A 16079-nucleotide genomic window follows, 5' to 3' on the forward strand; every position below is an offset into this window, starting at 1 on the left:
ACGTTAATCTAACTATTCAAATACAAACTACGTATTAACCCCTTACAATATTCGGCCAACCACACCTACAGATCATAGTAAGCTTATAAGAAATCAATAAGCAACTCATTAACAAATTTTTGTCAATGTTTACCACATAATCATAATTTCACTGCAAGCTGTCTTCCTAAGCAACAGTCACTAAATTATTTATAACTGAATCTACGAAACTCCAAATCAAGTGCCGTTAATTTTCCCTAAAAATAGACTCATATATCTTTTATCCATAAAATTTTTAGAATTTTTGGTATGGCCAATCAATACCAGATTTTTCTTAAAGCTTCCTATGTTTCACTGTTTGACTAATCTGACCACTCTTCATTACAAATCAAATTTCTCATTGTACAGAATTCAAAATATGTTCTTGTTTATTTCATTAGAAACTAGACTCAATAATATTTAATTACATAATTTATTCAGCTTCTAATTCATCTCCCACAATTTATGGTGATTTTCCAAAGTCACGTTACTGCTGCTGTCCCAAGCAGATTTATTACCAAATCACTCTTTCACACATACCTTGCATGCATGTTATTTAAACATGTATATCACCAATCAATCATCACATATCTATGATTTTACTTAAGTATAATCTCCATTTCATCATTTTAAAGCACAACATGTTAGCTGATTTTTCCCTTTAACATCTAAGGCACATGCATGCTCATTTGTTTGGCTCAACTTCACCTATCTTCCATTTTTCATCAAAAGAACATGAAACAACAACCATTTCCTTCATTTTAATTCATGACTAAATGCTCACAACACAACTAAAAATCAAAATATACTTCAAAAGTTAAGGTAGAATTAAGAAGAACTCATGAACCTCAAAATAGAAGCAAGGTACCAAGAACTTACCTTCAATTTTCCTCCTCCTAATGATCAAATACTCAAGAGCTTTCTCCTCTCCTTTCTCTTCTCTAACTTTCAGCTATGATGAACAAAGATGAACAAAACTTTGTTCTTTTCACCCCTTTTTCGTTTAATAAAACTTCATATTTCATCCATTTAATTCTTTAATATAAAAGACATGAAATTCTTATCATGAAACATTTACCTAACCCATTATCATGAAACATTTACCTGACCCATTATAATGGAACATTTACCTAACCTATTATCATTGAACATTTACCTAACCTATTATCAATTTGTATCAATTTGTACCATAAATTATGGATATCAAGTGTACATTTTGTCTACAACAACATGATGGCTGGCCACTTCGTGTAAAATGGGAGGTTTGTCATGCAAATCCTCCTATTTTGCACTCCTATTTATTTGGCCACTTCAATTTAGCCTATAGCATTTTCAAACATTTTCACATAGATCCTATTTCATAATTTCACCCCCTTTTTTTTATGGAACAAAAATTAACTAAAATTGTCGGGTTCTATCTTAAGTTTGGGCTTTCTAGAGGCCCACTAACATAATTAAACCTATGCCAACATTCATAAAATTCCCGAAAATTGGGGCGTTACAACTCTACCCCCCTTAAAGAAATTTCGGCCTCGAAATTTACCTGATCCAAATAGTTGAGGGTATTGTTGACGCATAGTCTCTTTTGATTCCCAAGTAGCTTCTTCCCTTCCATGATTACGCCACAGTACTTTTACCAATGGAACCGACTTCCTTCTTAGAACTTTAACCTCTCGATCTAAAATTTGTATGGGTTCTTCCTCAAAGGTCAAATCAGTCCTTACTTCAATCTCCTCCACTGGCACAACATGTGAGGGATCCGATCGATATCGTCTTAACATAGACACATGAAAAACGTCATGGATTCTGTCTAACTCTGGTGGTAATTCTAACTGATACGCTACTAGCCCTACTCGCTTAACTCGATAAGGCCCTATAAACCGCGGACTCAATTTACCTTTCTTGCCGAATCTCAAGATCTTCTTCCAAGGTGAAACCTTTAAGAAAACCATATCCCCAACCGTGAACTCTATCTCTTTGCGCTTTAGGTCCGCATACGACTTCTGTCTATCAGATGCCTCCTTTAATCGATCTCTTATCAACTTAACCTTACTTTCAGTATCTGCCACCATCTCCGGTCCAAGCACTTGTCGTTCACCCAACTCTGTCCAACACGTAGGCGTACGACATCTCCGCCCATAAAGTGCCTCATATAGAGCCATCTGAATACTTGCTTGGTAGCTGTTATTGTATGCAAACTCTGCCAATGGCAAGTAGTCCTCCCAACTCCCACGAAAATCGATGATACAACCCCTTAACATATCCTCCAAAATCTGAATAACCCTCTCCGAATGTCCATCTGTCTGTGGGTGAAAGGCAGTACTAAAATCCAAACGTGTACCCAATGCCTCCTGCAACTTCTTCTAGAACCGAGATGTAAACCTAGGGTCTCGGTCGGAAATAATAAACATTGGCACTCCATGTAGTCGTACTATCTCTGCCACATACAACTTAGCCAACTTTTGCAGGGAATAATCAGTACGAACTGGTATGAAATGGGCAGATTTTGTTAACCTATCCACCACTACCCACACATAATCTTTCTTGGTGGGTGTCAAAGGTAGCCCACTCACAAAGTCCATAATGACTCTCTCCCACTTCCACAATGGAATTTTCACCGGTTGCAGTAATCCAGAAGGAAATTGATGTTCAGCTTTCACTTGCTGGCATGTCATACATTTCCCTACGAACTCTGTTACTTCTCGTTTAAGCCCAGGCCACCAGTACAGTTCTTGCAAGTCGTGATACAACTTATTCCCTCCAGGATGCATGGCACAAAGTCCTCCATGAGCTTCCTTCAATATTGACTGTCTCAAGTCAGAATCCTTTGGAATACAAAGTCTTCCTCGGAAGCATAAAACTCCTTCAGTATTCAGTCCAAAATCCTCATTCTCACCCTTCTCAACTTGATGAAATCGAAGGACCAACGAGTTATCCTTCAACTATTTTTCTTTAATCTGCTCAGTCCAAATAGGCCTCACTTGCAATTCTGCTAATAGACTTCCATCATCAAACAGACTCAAACGTGCAAACAAGGCTCTCAAATCAGAAACAACCCTTCGACTCAATGCATCAGCCACCACGTTAGCCTTACCTGGGTGGTACTCAATCGAACAGTCGTAATCCTTAAGCAACTCTATCCATCTTCGTTTCCTAAGGTTTAACTCCTTCTGAGTTAACAGATACTTTAAGCTCTTATGGTCCATGTATATGATACACTTTTCTCCATATAAGTAATGTCTTCAGATTTTCAACGCGAAGATCATCTTTGCTAGCTCTAAGTCGTGTGTAGGGTAGTTCGCTTCATGAGACTTAAGTCGTCATGAAGCATAGCGACCACCTTACCCTCTTGCATCAAGACACATCCTAACCCCACATGTGACGATCATTGTACAGTGAAGTCCTTCCAGACTCGGTTGAATCAACACTGGTGCTTCATCAATACCTTTTCAAATGGTCAAAAGCTTTTTGTCGACTCTCGGTCCCGCACAAATGCTACCCTTTCCTTAATGATTTAATCAATGGTGCAAAGAATCGAGAAAATCCTTCTACGAACCTTCTGTAATAGCCTGCCAAACCCAGAAAACTCCTAATTTTCGATACTGATTTTGGTGGCTTCCATCCTAGAACTGCCTCAACTTTTCGAGGATCCACACTAATTCCTTTAGCAGAAACCACATGACCTAGAAAGGCCACTTCTCACAACCAAAATTCACACTTACTAAACTTTGCATACAATTCCTTCTCTCTCAGCACTTGCAGCACAATACGTCGATGCTCCTCATGTTTCTCCTCGGTTTCCGAGTATACTAGAATATCATCGATGAAAACTACACAAATCGGTCCAAGTAAGGTTGGAACACTCGATTCATCAGATCCATGAAAGCGGCAGGTGCGTTCGTCAACCCAAACGGCATAACCAGGAACTCGTAATGACCATATCGAGTCCTGAATGCTGTCTTATGAATATCCACTTCTTTTACCCTTAACTGATGGTATCCAGATCGAAGGTCAATCTTGGAAAATACCGAAGCTCCTCTAAGTTGGTCAAATAAATCATCAATCCTTGGCAGAGGGTATTTGTTCTTTATCGTCAGTTTGTTCAACTGGCGGTAATCGATGCACATGCGCATTGTCCCGTCCTTTTTCTTCACAAATAGCACCGGTGCTCCCCAAGGAGACACGCTTGGCCTAATGAAGCCCCTATCCAACAACTCTTGAATTTGAGCCTTTAACTCCACTAACTCCTTCGGTGCCATCCTATACGGTGTGATGGACACAGACGCCATTCCAGGCAACAAATCTATTCCAAACTCAACTTCTCGGTTTGGAGGCAATCCTGGTAGCTCCTCTGGAAAAACATCTTGGAACTCCTTTACGGTCCTAACCTTATCCACTGACAATCCCTCCCCTTCTGACTGACTTACAAATGCCAAATAGGTCTCATAACCTTTCCGAATCCACTTTTCGACTCTTAATGCTGACACCACATTGGACAATTAATCCCTTCGCTCGCCTATCATCATAACCTCCTCACCCTCCGTGGTCCTTAACACCATTCATTTTACAGCACAATCCAAAGTCGCCCTATGCTTAACAAGCCAGCCCATTCCCAAAATGAGGTCAAACTCTTCGAACGGTAACTCCATCAGATCTCCAGGGAAAACCTTGCCTTGAGTTTCTAAGGGTACATCCCTATATAGTTTGTCTACCCTAACCGAATGACCTAAAGGACTTAACACAGATACCCCACTCACCATCTTCTCAGAGTGCACACCCAACAACCCAGATATGGCACATGCAACATAGGAATGAGTAGATCCAATATCCACCAAAGCAGTATATGGCATACCAGAAACCAAGAACGTACTAGTTATGACGTCAGATGCGTCGCCCTCCTCTCGACAACGAGCTGCATACACCAAAGTGGTCGTCGAGCTTGAAAGATTTTGACACCCCGCCAGTGCCCCCGACCTCGACCGTTTCCATTTCCACCCCTACCTTGTCCACGTCCTCTCGGTGGTTGGGGTCTACCCCTTACGGGTTGAACAATCCTCTGTTCAAAGAACTTGAACCCGATCGACTTTACGAGGCGATCCGTACTCTATGCTCCATATATCCACATCGGAAACAAGCACCGAGGCGTTTCCTACACTCGCCCAAATGTACCTTACCACAGTCTCCACAGATTGATGGTCTGACCACATTCATCGGCACTGCTCGAACTGGTTCCTCTACTCTTGCTCTCTTAATAATCCTATTTGCACCATCCGAGGGTCCTGAATCCCTTTGGAAATGGTTTTGATCCTTCTCCCGATTCTGCTTTTCAGCACGCTTTACCTCTTCAGCTATCTTAGCCTTCTCCACCAAAACCGCAAAGTCCCGCTCCCTCTGCGGAGCAATCAACACCTTAAGATCATCTCTAAGACCATCCTCGAAACGCACACTTCGTTCATATTCCGTAGCGACTATGCCCACGGCATACCGGCTCAGCCTCAGAAACTCGGCCTCGTACTCAAAGAATCGTTTTACCTCCTTGCATCGATTCAAGAATTCCTTCTGCGGGCACCCATATAACTCGCCCCAACATACTTCTCTTTAAAGGCCATCTTAAACAGTTCCCAAGTTACCCTATCACCGGGGTTCCTTCTCTCACAAGGAGCCACCACCGGTAAGCCTCGTCCGTAGCAATGATACGGCTCCTTCACTTCGCTCCACGAGCAATCCAAGTCATCCATAATTCGCTCGTGGCCTCCAACCAATATTCTCGCCACATTCGAGGCGATACGGACACACCCCTAAAGATCTCCGCCCCGTTGGCACGAGTCGTTCAAATCGATCCGCGAATTCCGTTGTTCGAACTTGTCCGGCAACCCTTTCCAGAACACGAAGCATTGCCAGCGACAGAGCGTCATCACCCGCAGCCCGATCATATGGCCCATTTTTATCCACCGGTGGTGGTTGTGCTACTCCAGCAGGTATGTGTTCAGAAGACGAAAATCCAGCTTGAGTACTACCTCGGCCTCGACCACGGCCTCGACCACGACCTCTTCCCCGAGTACCTCTCGTACTCATATCGATTTATCGATTCACGAATTTTATGCGCTTAGTTTACTATTTCCACTTATTTATTACGAAATATCTTATGAATGATAAGGTTTCGAGTTGTTCTCGCGTACCACGCTTTAGCTACTGTCTTAGTTTCCAAGGGCTTAGTTTACCCTACGGTCTCGGTTTAGTAGCCTTTACGCTATATTATCTATAGTACTATCTCTAAGGTTTAGCACTAACTACAGTACAGTTTAGTATATAAAACATAATAGTACTTACGACCTTGGTGCCGGGATTCAATGTGCCACCTCATCAGTTTCGAGATAAACTCAAAAGATTTAGACTTTTTGAAAACCATTTTCCAAACATTTGTGTTAAAAAAAAAACAAGTTCGGAGATTATCTTCTTTATACAGGAAATTACAAAAGTCAGATTTTTTCCAAAAATACCCTCTTCTTTTTTTTGGCATAAAGTTTTGAAAACCCTTTTTGGACCCGATCCACAGTCGAGTTGTTGTAACCGGGCTCTGATACCACTAAATGTAATACCCCTAAACTCGACCTAGAAGTTATGGCCGGATCCGGCATGTCACATCAAAAACGTAAAAAAAAATTTCCATTCTAAGTCCAGAAAATCGTACTTGATGTTCAAAAGATTAATTCATTAAAGGTTAAAATGAATGGAAGTTGTGCACCGTGTAGGAAACCGAAAAGAGGTGGTGAGTCCATCGGATCGCTATACCAAGCTCCTTCGGATCCAATCCTAGACATGCATACCGCCATTACCACACTTTAACGTCATGGATATTTCTAGGAAACCGATTTGATTAAGTCATTTTTAGGAAAAGTGATTAATTTTGGAAAATACTTTCATTGCGGAAGCTTTGCTTGTTGTCGTGTTATTTTGAAATCAACTGTTGTTTTTGAAAACGCGCCCTAAAGCTATCCAATTTCATTAGTTAAAATAAGTATTACCTATCTTAGTAATACATATTAAAAACCATCAACAATAAATAAGCGGCCTTATTACATTTAAAAACCCAAAACTTCAAACGTAAATAAAAGGATGTCCAGTTCACGGAAGAAAATCAAACTTTCGAAGCAGTGGCCACTCAAAATTCCCTCACGACTCCAAGCCCACTGTGGTTGGGGATTACTGCGTGGATGAAAATAAAAGGGTGAGTTTGGGGAAACTCGATGTGTAAATTAACCCAACCATAGCCTATATCGGCTTAAACCACGTAAATAGAATAAGTTGGCCTTAGCCTGAGCGTAATTCAAAATAAAGCCCATAGGCCCATAATGTAATAGAACAGATATTACATGTTTATGCGAAACCCAACCATATCCAACCGTATACACCCCGTACCAACCTTACACCGTGTGGGAGACAACTCGACCCACCCAACCGCTACACACCACGTAATTTGCAGCATGGTCGCGAGCGAATAATGTGACAGAGTCACCAGATCTGAATAATCGTGGCGAGCCACCGAAACGAATATATGTGGTATAGCCACCGAACGCTTCCTCCATAATATAACCCATGTCCCCATGCAATGATATATATAATCATGGCATACATCATACGTAATCGATCGCTATGCTTTTCACCAAAATTAACCCTACGAGTATAACGATAATTTTGCACCTAGGGGTATAACAAGAATTTTCCATACATAGGGGTATTATAGTAATTTAGCTACTTTCGGGGTTTTCATGCATATCCTAACTATTTACGTACTATCAGAACACTTACCGCAAATACTTACCGAATTGGGCCCGTTGGCCCATGAACCCGATCTTTGGCCCATTAAGCCCAAATTATCAAAATGTACGAAATCGCTGCATCATTGCAGTTTCTTATTTTAGATTACCAAATATACAAACCCAACTATCTTACGAGCATTCGCACACTCGCAAATTCCCAAAATACAGACTTTTCGGCATTTCGCTTTTCGCTTTTGCCAATCTAGTCTATGAGAGGGTGTCGATTACACACTGCTTATGACGATATCTTGTGAGATCCATACACGAACCGCCTACAATTGGATTACTAACACGTTAATCTAACTATTCAAATACAAACTACGTATTAACCCCTTACAATATTCGGCCAACCACACCTACAGATCATAGTAAGCTTATAAGAAATCAATAAGCAACTCATTAACAAATTTTTGTCAATGTTTACCACATAATCATAATTTCACTACAAGTTGTCTTCCTGAGCAACAGTCACTAAATTATTTATAACTGGAGCTATGAAACTCCAAATCAAGTGCCGCTAATTTTCCCTGAAAATAGACTCATATATATTTTATCCATAAAATTTTTAGAATTTTTGCTATGGCCAATCAATACCAGATTTTTCTTAAAACTTCCTATGTTTCACTATTTGACTAATCTGACCACTCTTCATTACGAATCAAATTTCTCATTGTACAGAATTAAAAATATGTTCTTGTTTATTTCATTAGAAACTAGACTCAATAAGTTTTAATTACATAATTTATTCAGCTTCTAATTCATCTCCCACAATTTATGGTGATTTTCCAAAGTCACGTTACTGCTGCTGTCCCAAGCAGATTTATTACCAAATCACTCTTTCACACATACCTTGCATGCATGTTATTTAAACATGTATATCACCAATCAATCATCACATATCTATGATTTTACTTAAGTATAATCTCTATTTCATCATTTTAAAGCACAACATGTTAGCTGATTTTTCCCTTTAACATCTAAGGCACATGCATGCTCATTTGTTTGGCTCAACTTCACCTATCTTCCATTTTTCATCAAAAGAACATGAAACAACAACCATTTCCTTCATTTTAATTCATGACTAAATGCTCACAACACAACTAAAAATCAAAATATACTTAAAGAGTTAAGGTAGAATCAAGAAGAACTCATGAACCTCAAAATAGAAGCAAGGTACCAAGAACTTACCTTCAATTTTCCTCCTCCTAATGATCAAATACTCAAGAGCTTTCTCCTCTCCTTTCTCTTCTCTAACTTTCAGCTATGATGAACAAAGATGAACAAAACTTTGTTCTTTTCACCCTTTTTTCTTTTAATAAAACTTCATATTTCATCCATTTAGTTCTTTAATACAAAAGACATGAAATTCTTATCATGAAACATTTACCTAACCCATTATCATGAAACATTTACCTAACCCATTATCATGGAACATTTACCTAACCTATTATCATTGAACATTTACCTAACCTATTATCAATTTGTATCAATTTGTAGCATAAATGATGGATATCAAGTGTACATTTTGTCTACAACAACATGATGGCTGGCCACTTCATGTAAAATGGGAGGTTTGTCATGCAAATCCTCCTATTTTGCACTCCTATTTATTTGGCCACTTCAATTTAGCCTATAGCATTTTCAAACATTTTCACATAGGTCCTATTTCATAATTTCACCCCTTTTTCTTATGGAACAAAATTAACTAAAATTGTCGGGTTCTATCTTAAGTTTGGGCTTTCTAGAGGCCCACTAACATAATTAAACCTATGCCAACCTTCACAGAATTCCCGAAAATTGGGGCGTTACATCCCCAATTTTATTAATGCATATTTATTTATTTATTTTTTTCTCTTTTTTCTCTTTTTATTTCTTTTTATTTCTTTTTACTTTAATTTCAACTTTATTTATTTACTTTTTCTTAAGGAAAATATTGAACCTTTTGACGTGAAGAGAGATGACAACCAAGCACCCCACCCCGGTTACTCAGCCCAACACATTCCTAATTTTTATTTTTCCTAAGAACATATCGAACCTTTTGACGCGAAGAGAGATGATAGCCAAGCACCTCACCTCGGTTACTCAGCCCAACGCATTCTTAGAAATTAATTCCGGTTAGCGGAGTTTTACCTAACACGTCACACAAACTTTTGATGCGAAATAGGATGACAACCCAAGCACCCTACCCCGGTTACTTAGCTAGTCACGTCTTAAGCTGCACTCATAACCAAGGAAACATTATTATTATTGAACAAAATTTTAATTTTGGAGGAATTAAGAAAAACAATCAAGTGTCAAAAATAAGTTTCAGTAACCACCTTAATAGTCATGAACATATTTTAAGCATGCAATTATATTAAGTGTCCTCTTTGTATTTAGACTTAATCAAATTTACCAAAATCAAGATAGGGTTAACTCCATTAATCATTATTATTTAAACTAAAAGAAATAAAACAGTGGAGATGAAATCTATCAAGGAAAATCATAATTAACTCAGTACATAAGACTCATTCATGTGGGTCAAACAGTGGGCAAGTCGTGGTCAAATTCTTGGGCATGAAAAGAGGCAAAATATACTTAAAAAAGATATGGGCAGCAACAACCAAATTAGTAGCAACAACAAAAATTCAGTATCTAAAATGACAGAAATAATGAGGAATGCCCCCTACTTAAAACACATAGTCCTCAATGTGGAATAAATAAAATAGGAGAAAAAGGTGTAGAGGAACTCCCCGTGTAATTACTGTCGTTTGCGTATGATGACAATGAGATCCACTAGTTGCTGGCCAAAAGTGTCAAGTAGGGGTTGTTTGGATGCAGATTTGTCGTTCTTCCTTTCTTCCTATCTTTATTTCGGTTTACCTAGAAGAAGAGAATTTTATTAATACCTGAAAATAATAAATAATAAGATAAAATAAATAAAAATAAAAATAAAATAAAATAAAAATTAGGTTGTCTCCCAACAAACGCTTGTTTAACGTCGTTAGCTCGACGCCGTGAATGGTTCTATGGTGGCTCTAACTGAATTTTTTCGACCATGTGGGCCTGAAAATTTTTGTAAAATGGCTTCAACCGTTGACTACGAACCGCTTCCCTATTTCTTCACTCTCTATTTCAACTGCACCATTTGTGAATACTTGGGTCACAATAAAAGGTCCTTGCCACTAAGATCAAAGCTTACCTGGGAATAGCTTTAATACAGAGTTATAAAGCAAAACTTTTTGCCCTACTGAGATTGTTTCTGAGCTATTTTCCTATCATGAAACAGTTTTGTTTTGTCTTTATAAATGCGAGCATTCTCGTAGGCATCATTACGAATTTCCTCCAATTCTTGAATGTCCAATTTTCTTGCCTTCCCTGCGGGCTCTAACTCCAAGTTACATTGTCGAATAGTCCAATAAGCTTTGTGCTCCAGTTCTACTGGTAGATGAAACGCTTTGCCAAAAATAATTTGATACGCGGTCATGCCAATTGGTCCCTTATACGCTGTTTGATAGGCCCAAAGTGCGTCATTGAGCCTAAGACTCCAATCCTTTCGGTTGGGCCGAATTGTTTTTTCCAAAATGGACTTGATCTCCCTATTCAAAATCTCTGCTAAGCCATTTGTTTGGGGATGATAGGCTATTGCTATACGATGATAAACTCCATATTGCAAAAGTTGGAACCACGATCACTGATCAAAGCTCGAGGTGTGCCAAACCTAGAAAAAAATAGTTCGTTTTAGAAACTCCACAATAGTTTTAGCATTATCATTGTGAGTAGGCTTTGATTATATCCATTTAGAAACATAGTCTACGGCAAGAAGTGTAAATACGTTTCCAAACAAAGAAATAAAAGGGCCTATGAAATCGATGTCCCATACATAAAAAATCTTACATACATGAATTGGGGACAGGAGAATTTGATTTCGTTTAGTGATGTTACCTGTATGTTGGCATTTATCGCAACACTTATAGAAGTTATATGCGTCGCGAAAAATTGTGGGCCAATATAGCCCACACTCCAATACCTTGTGAGCTGTCTGTTTAGGGCCGAAATGACCTCTACAAGCTTCTGTATGACAAAAAGTAAGGATAGAGGTTACCTCGATTTTTGGAACACATCATCTTGTTATCTGATCTGAAAAGTGTTTCCACAAGTATGGGTCATCCCAAATGTAATACCGAGCTTCTCCTCTAAGCTTGTCCTTCACAGAATGTGCTAACTCAGTGGGTAACGATCTTGTGGTTAAGAGATTAACTATATCTGCATACCATGGATAGTGAGCCTCAGTCGAAAATAAACTTTCATCAGGGAACTCATCCTTTATAGGAACATCATAAATGGAGTTTTTATCCTACTCAAGTGGTCAGCCACTAGGTTTTCACATCCCTTTTTGTCACAAATTTCGATGTCAAATTCTTGGAACAGCAGAATCCATCTAATGAGCCTTGGTTTTGCCTTTTTCTTTGCGATCAAGTACCTAAGAGATGCATGGTTAGAAAAATAATCACTTTAGATCCCAATAAATAAGATCGAAATTTATCTAAAGCAAATATAGCTGCTAAGAGTTCTTTTTCCGTAGTGGTGTAGTTGCTTTGTGCAGCATCTAGGGTTTTTGAGGCATAGCAAATGACATGAGCCTCTTTCTCTATCTTTTGCCCTAACACGGCCCCCACACTGCGTTCACTTGCGTCGCACATAATTTCAAAGGGGTAGTTCCAATCTGGTGCTTACACTATAGAAAGGGGTAGTTCCAATCTGGTGCTTACACTATAGAAGGTAAAAGTTTAGTATTTGATAGAGATAATAACTCATTAATAGATTCATAGTCATTAGATATAAATTCAGATTTATCTTCACAAATCGACTCAAAAGTCTCATCTACTAATGAGTCGATTATGTCGACACAATTTACGCTCAAAATTTTGTTTGGATGACTAATGGCGTCATAAACATTAAACTTCACAATCTCCCCATCAAATTCCATCGTAAGAGTTCTGCTTCGAATGTCGATCTTAGTACTAGCGGTACTAAGAAAAGGTTGGCCCAACAGGAGGTCTAAAGATCATGTAGTGTTATCCTCCTCTATATTTATCACATAAAAATCTACAGGGAAAATAAGTTCGTTAACTTTTACCAGTACGTCCTCGAGGACTCCTTCGGGGTGCACAACAGACCTGTCTGCCAACTGAATTATAACACCTGTTTTTGTCAGAAAACCTGCGTTAAGTGATTCATAAATAGAATAAGGCATAACATTTATGGAGGCCCCTAAATCACACATGGCCTTCTTGATCCACAAATGGCCTATTTTGCATGGTATAAAGAACATACCCCTATCTTTGCATTTTGCCGGCATTTTCCGCTTTAGCACTGCGGGTACATTCTCACCAACACTTACCTTTTCATTACCTGTTAGTTTTTGTTTGTTGGTGCAAAGCTCTTTGAGGAACTTGGCATACCGCGGAATCTGTTTGATAGCATCCAACAGTGGTAAATTGATCTCGACATTCCTAAATGTTTCGAGGATCTCTTTATCTTCCTTACTTTTTCGGCACCGATTTAATCATTCTCGGAATGGAGGTTGGATTTTTGACAGTGGGGGTTTCACTCAGACCTGTTCGTCATTTTCGGGTTTTTCCTGGGCGATTTCTTGGCCAAGATTTCTGCCAAGAATTGGTTCTAATACCCTTCCACTTCGCAGTGTCACTACATTTGCGTTTTGCCTCGGGTTTGGTTCTGTTTGTGATGGCAGCTTCCCTTGAGAGTTCAATCTCTCAATTGATATGGTCAACTCCTTTATGGATGCCTCTATTTCTATTGGAAATCCTTCGTCTCTCTTTAGAAATTAAGAGTTTGCTATTGAAAATCAAGGACATTAGCTGCTAATTTATTGACCATGGTTTCTAGAGAATTACTTGAATCTCGAGGCTGTTGTGGAAACCGATTTTGGTTTGACTGGTTAAATCGTGGGTTGGCCCCATAACTTAAGTTAGGGTGATCCCTCTATCTTGGGTTATAGGCATTAGCGTAAGGGTCGTATCGCCTTTGTGGTAGCCCAGGAAAATTTCCCACAACATTTAAATAAGCCATAGTATCATCATTCAAACTGGGACATGCATCAGTTGTATGTTAAGGGGTAGCACATATTCCGCATAACTGGGCTGTCTTTACTTTTTCTGCAACAAGAGAATTTAAAATATTAGCAATTCTATCAACCTTATCTTCTAAGGTCGAATTTCTTAGCTGGTGAACCCTTCTAGGGGGTTCAGGATTGGCTCGAAATTGCTAAGAATTTACAGCCATCGTGGAGATTAAGTCTCTTTCTTGTTGTGGAGTCATGTTGACCAATGCTCCTCCACTCGCGGCGTCTACCATATTCATCTCCATGGGTTTTAGGCCTTCATTAAAGTACTGGAGCAAAGACTGTTCTGTTATACCGTGTTGTGGGCAACTTGCACACAACTTCTTAAATCGCTCCCAATAGTTGTACAGAGACTCTGCATCTTTTTGCCTTATTCCCACAATTTCTTTTCTAAACTCGGCTGCACGTGACGTTGGGAAAAACCTGTTGAGAAACAAACGAGACAGATCAGCCCAAGTCATTACAGATTCAGGAGGCAAATAAAATAACCCTAGCAGAATCTGCTAAGGAAAAAGGGAAAGCACGCAATTTAATTTGATCCTCAGTTACCCCCTGAGGTTTTATACAAAGGCAAACCATATGGAATTCTTTCCAATGCTTGCTGGGATTTTCGTTCTGTAACCCTCGAAAAGTTGACAGTAGCTGGATCAAGTCTGACTTTAATTCAAAATTAGTATCCATAGTAGGATGTGCGATGCATAGTGGTGGTTGTTCTGTCGGTATTTCAGCCAGTTGCCGAATTATGTAAGCCATAGTTTGAGGTGCTAAATTAGGGTTTTCGTCAACCCCAGTGTTAAACACTTCTTCTAGGGAATCGAATTCTACTTTTTTGCCTTCAAAAGTTTGCGTAGGGTTTTCTTTAACCCTAGACTCTACTTCGTCATCAATTCTGATTTATGGTGGTGGATTATTTTGAGTCTCAACCACCGCTGACTGCTTTTTCTTTAGCTTTGTTTCCTTGCGATTAGCTCTTGCAGTCTTTTCAATCTCTGAATCAAACGCAAGAATTCCTGAAGTAGATCTGGTCATAAGAAACAAAAAATAAGATTAGTACATTACCGATCCCCGGCAACGGCGCTAAAATAGTAAAAATAACAGTAAAGGTGAAGTAGGGTCAAATCCTCAGGGATCGGATTGTACGAATGCTCGTTTCTTGTAATCTTGGACAGTTTCTTGGCCAAGAAAACCCGCGTTCCTGAAAAATAGAAAAAATAGAATTAAGAATATGGAAAAATAAAAATAGAATTTGAAGTGAATTAAAATTGTGAAATTAAATAAATTGCATAAATTAAAAAGAGGAATATAAAAATAAATAGAGTTGGGAAAAGAGAAAGTTTCTTATGTGGTGAGATTCCAGCCTCCGGTTGTCTTGATTCACCTTGGGTTCAATCCTTGTCTTTTAAGTAACCCTTCTCGAGTAGGCTAAGCCAGTTATAGTGGAAGAGGATGCCTACAACCACCAGCTCCAAGGATTTTGACTTAAGATTTGGTGGAGCCTGACTCTTGCCAATAATCGCTTTTATGGGACTATCTTCTGCTAGATCGCCTCTTCCCAACGGCGAATACCACGCCGTTTTGTCTCTTGGATTCGCCAACCTCTGATGCAGAAAGTCAACGAACCGACTGTGCAACCTTTCCAAAACGTGCAAAACGGTCGTTCTTTGCACAAGTTGAAAAGATCACCTATTAACGGACATGGATGGAAGCGTCAATCTCGTAATGTGGAGAAGCGATGAATACCCTGTTGAGAAGGCTAAGCACAGATTCTAAGCCTCATGAACCTTTTTGAGGAATTTTGACAACCTTCGGCTAGATTGGTTTAGTGGCTCATGATTTTTGGGAAAGAAACAAATATAACAGAAGTGAGATTTTTATTGAAGAAAATACGGAGAGAACAAAAGGACAGAGTTTTTAGGAGAGGGAGTGATTATAGAAAAAGAGAGATCAAATATGTGTCACTCCATTCCCTATTTATAGTACTTGAAAACCTAGTCTATTCCTAATTAAATTCTAAAAGATAATTAGAGATAATTAAAGATAAATGAAAATAAATCCTAAAATTAAATCTAAATAATTATCCCTAATAATTATCCTAATATAATTAAACATTAAAT

This window comes from Gossypium arboreum, chromosome 5, assembly GCF_025698485.1.
Source record: "Gossypium arboreum isolate Shixiya-1 chromosome 5, ASM2569848v2, whole genome shotgun sequence".
NCBI classification, from domain to species: domain Eukaryota; kingdom Viridiplantae; phylum Streptophyta; class Magnoliopsida; order Malvales; family Malvaceae; genus Gossypium; species Gossypium arboreum.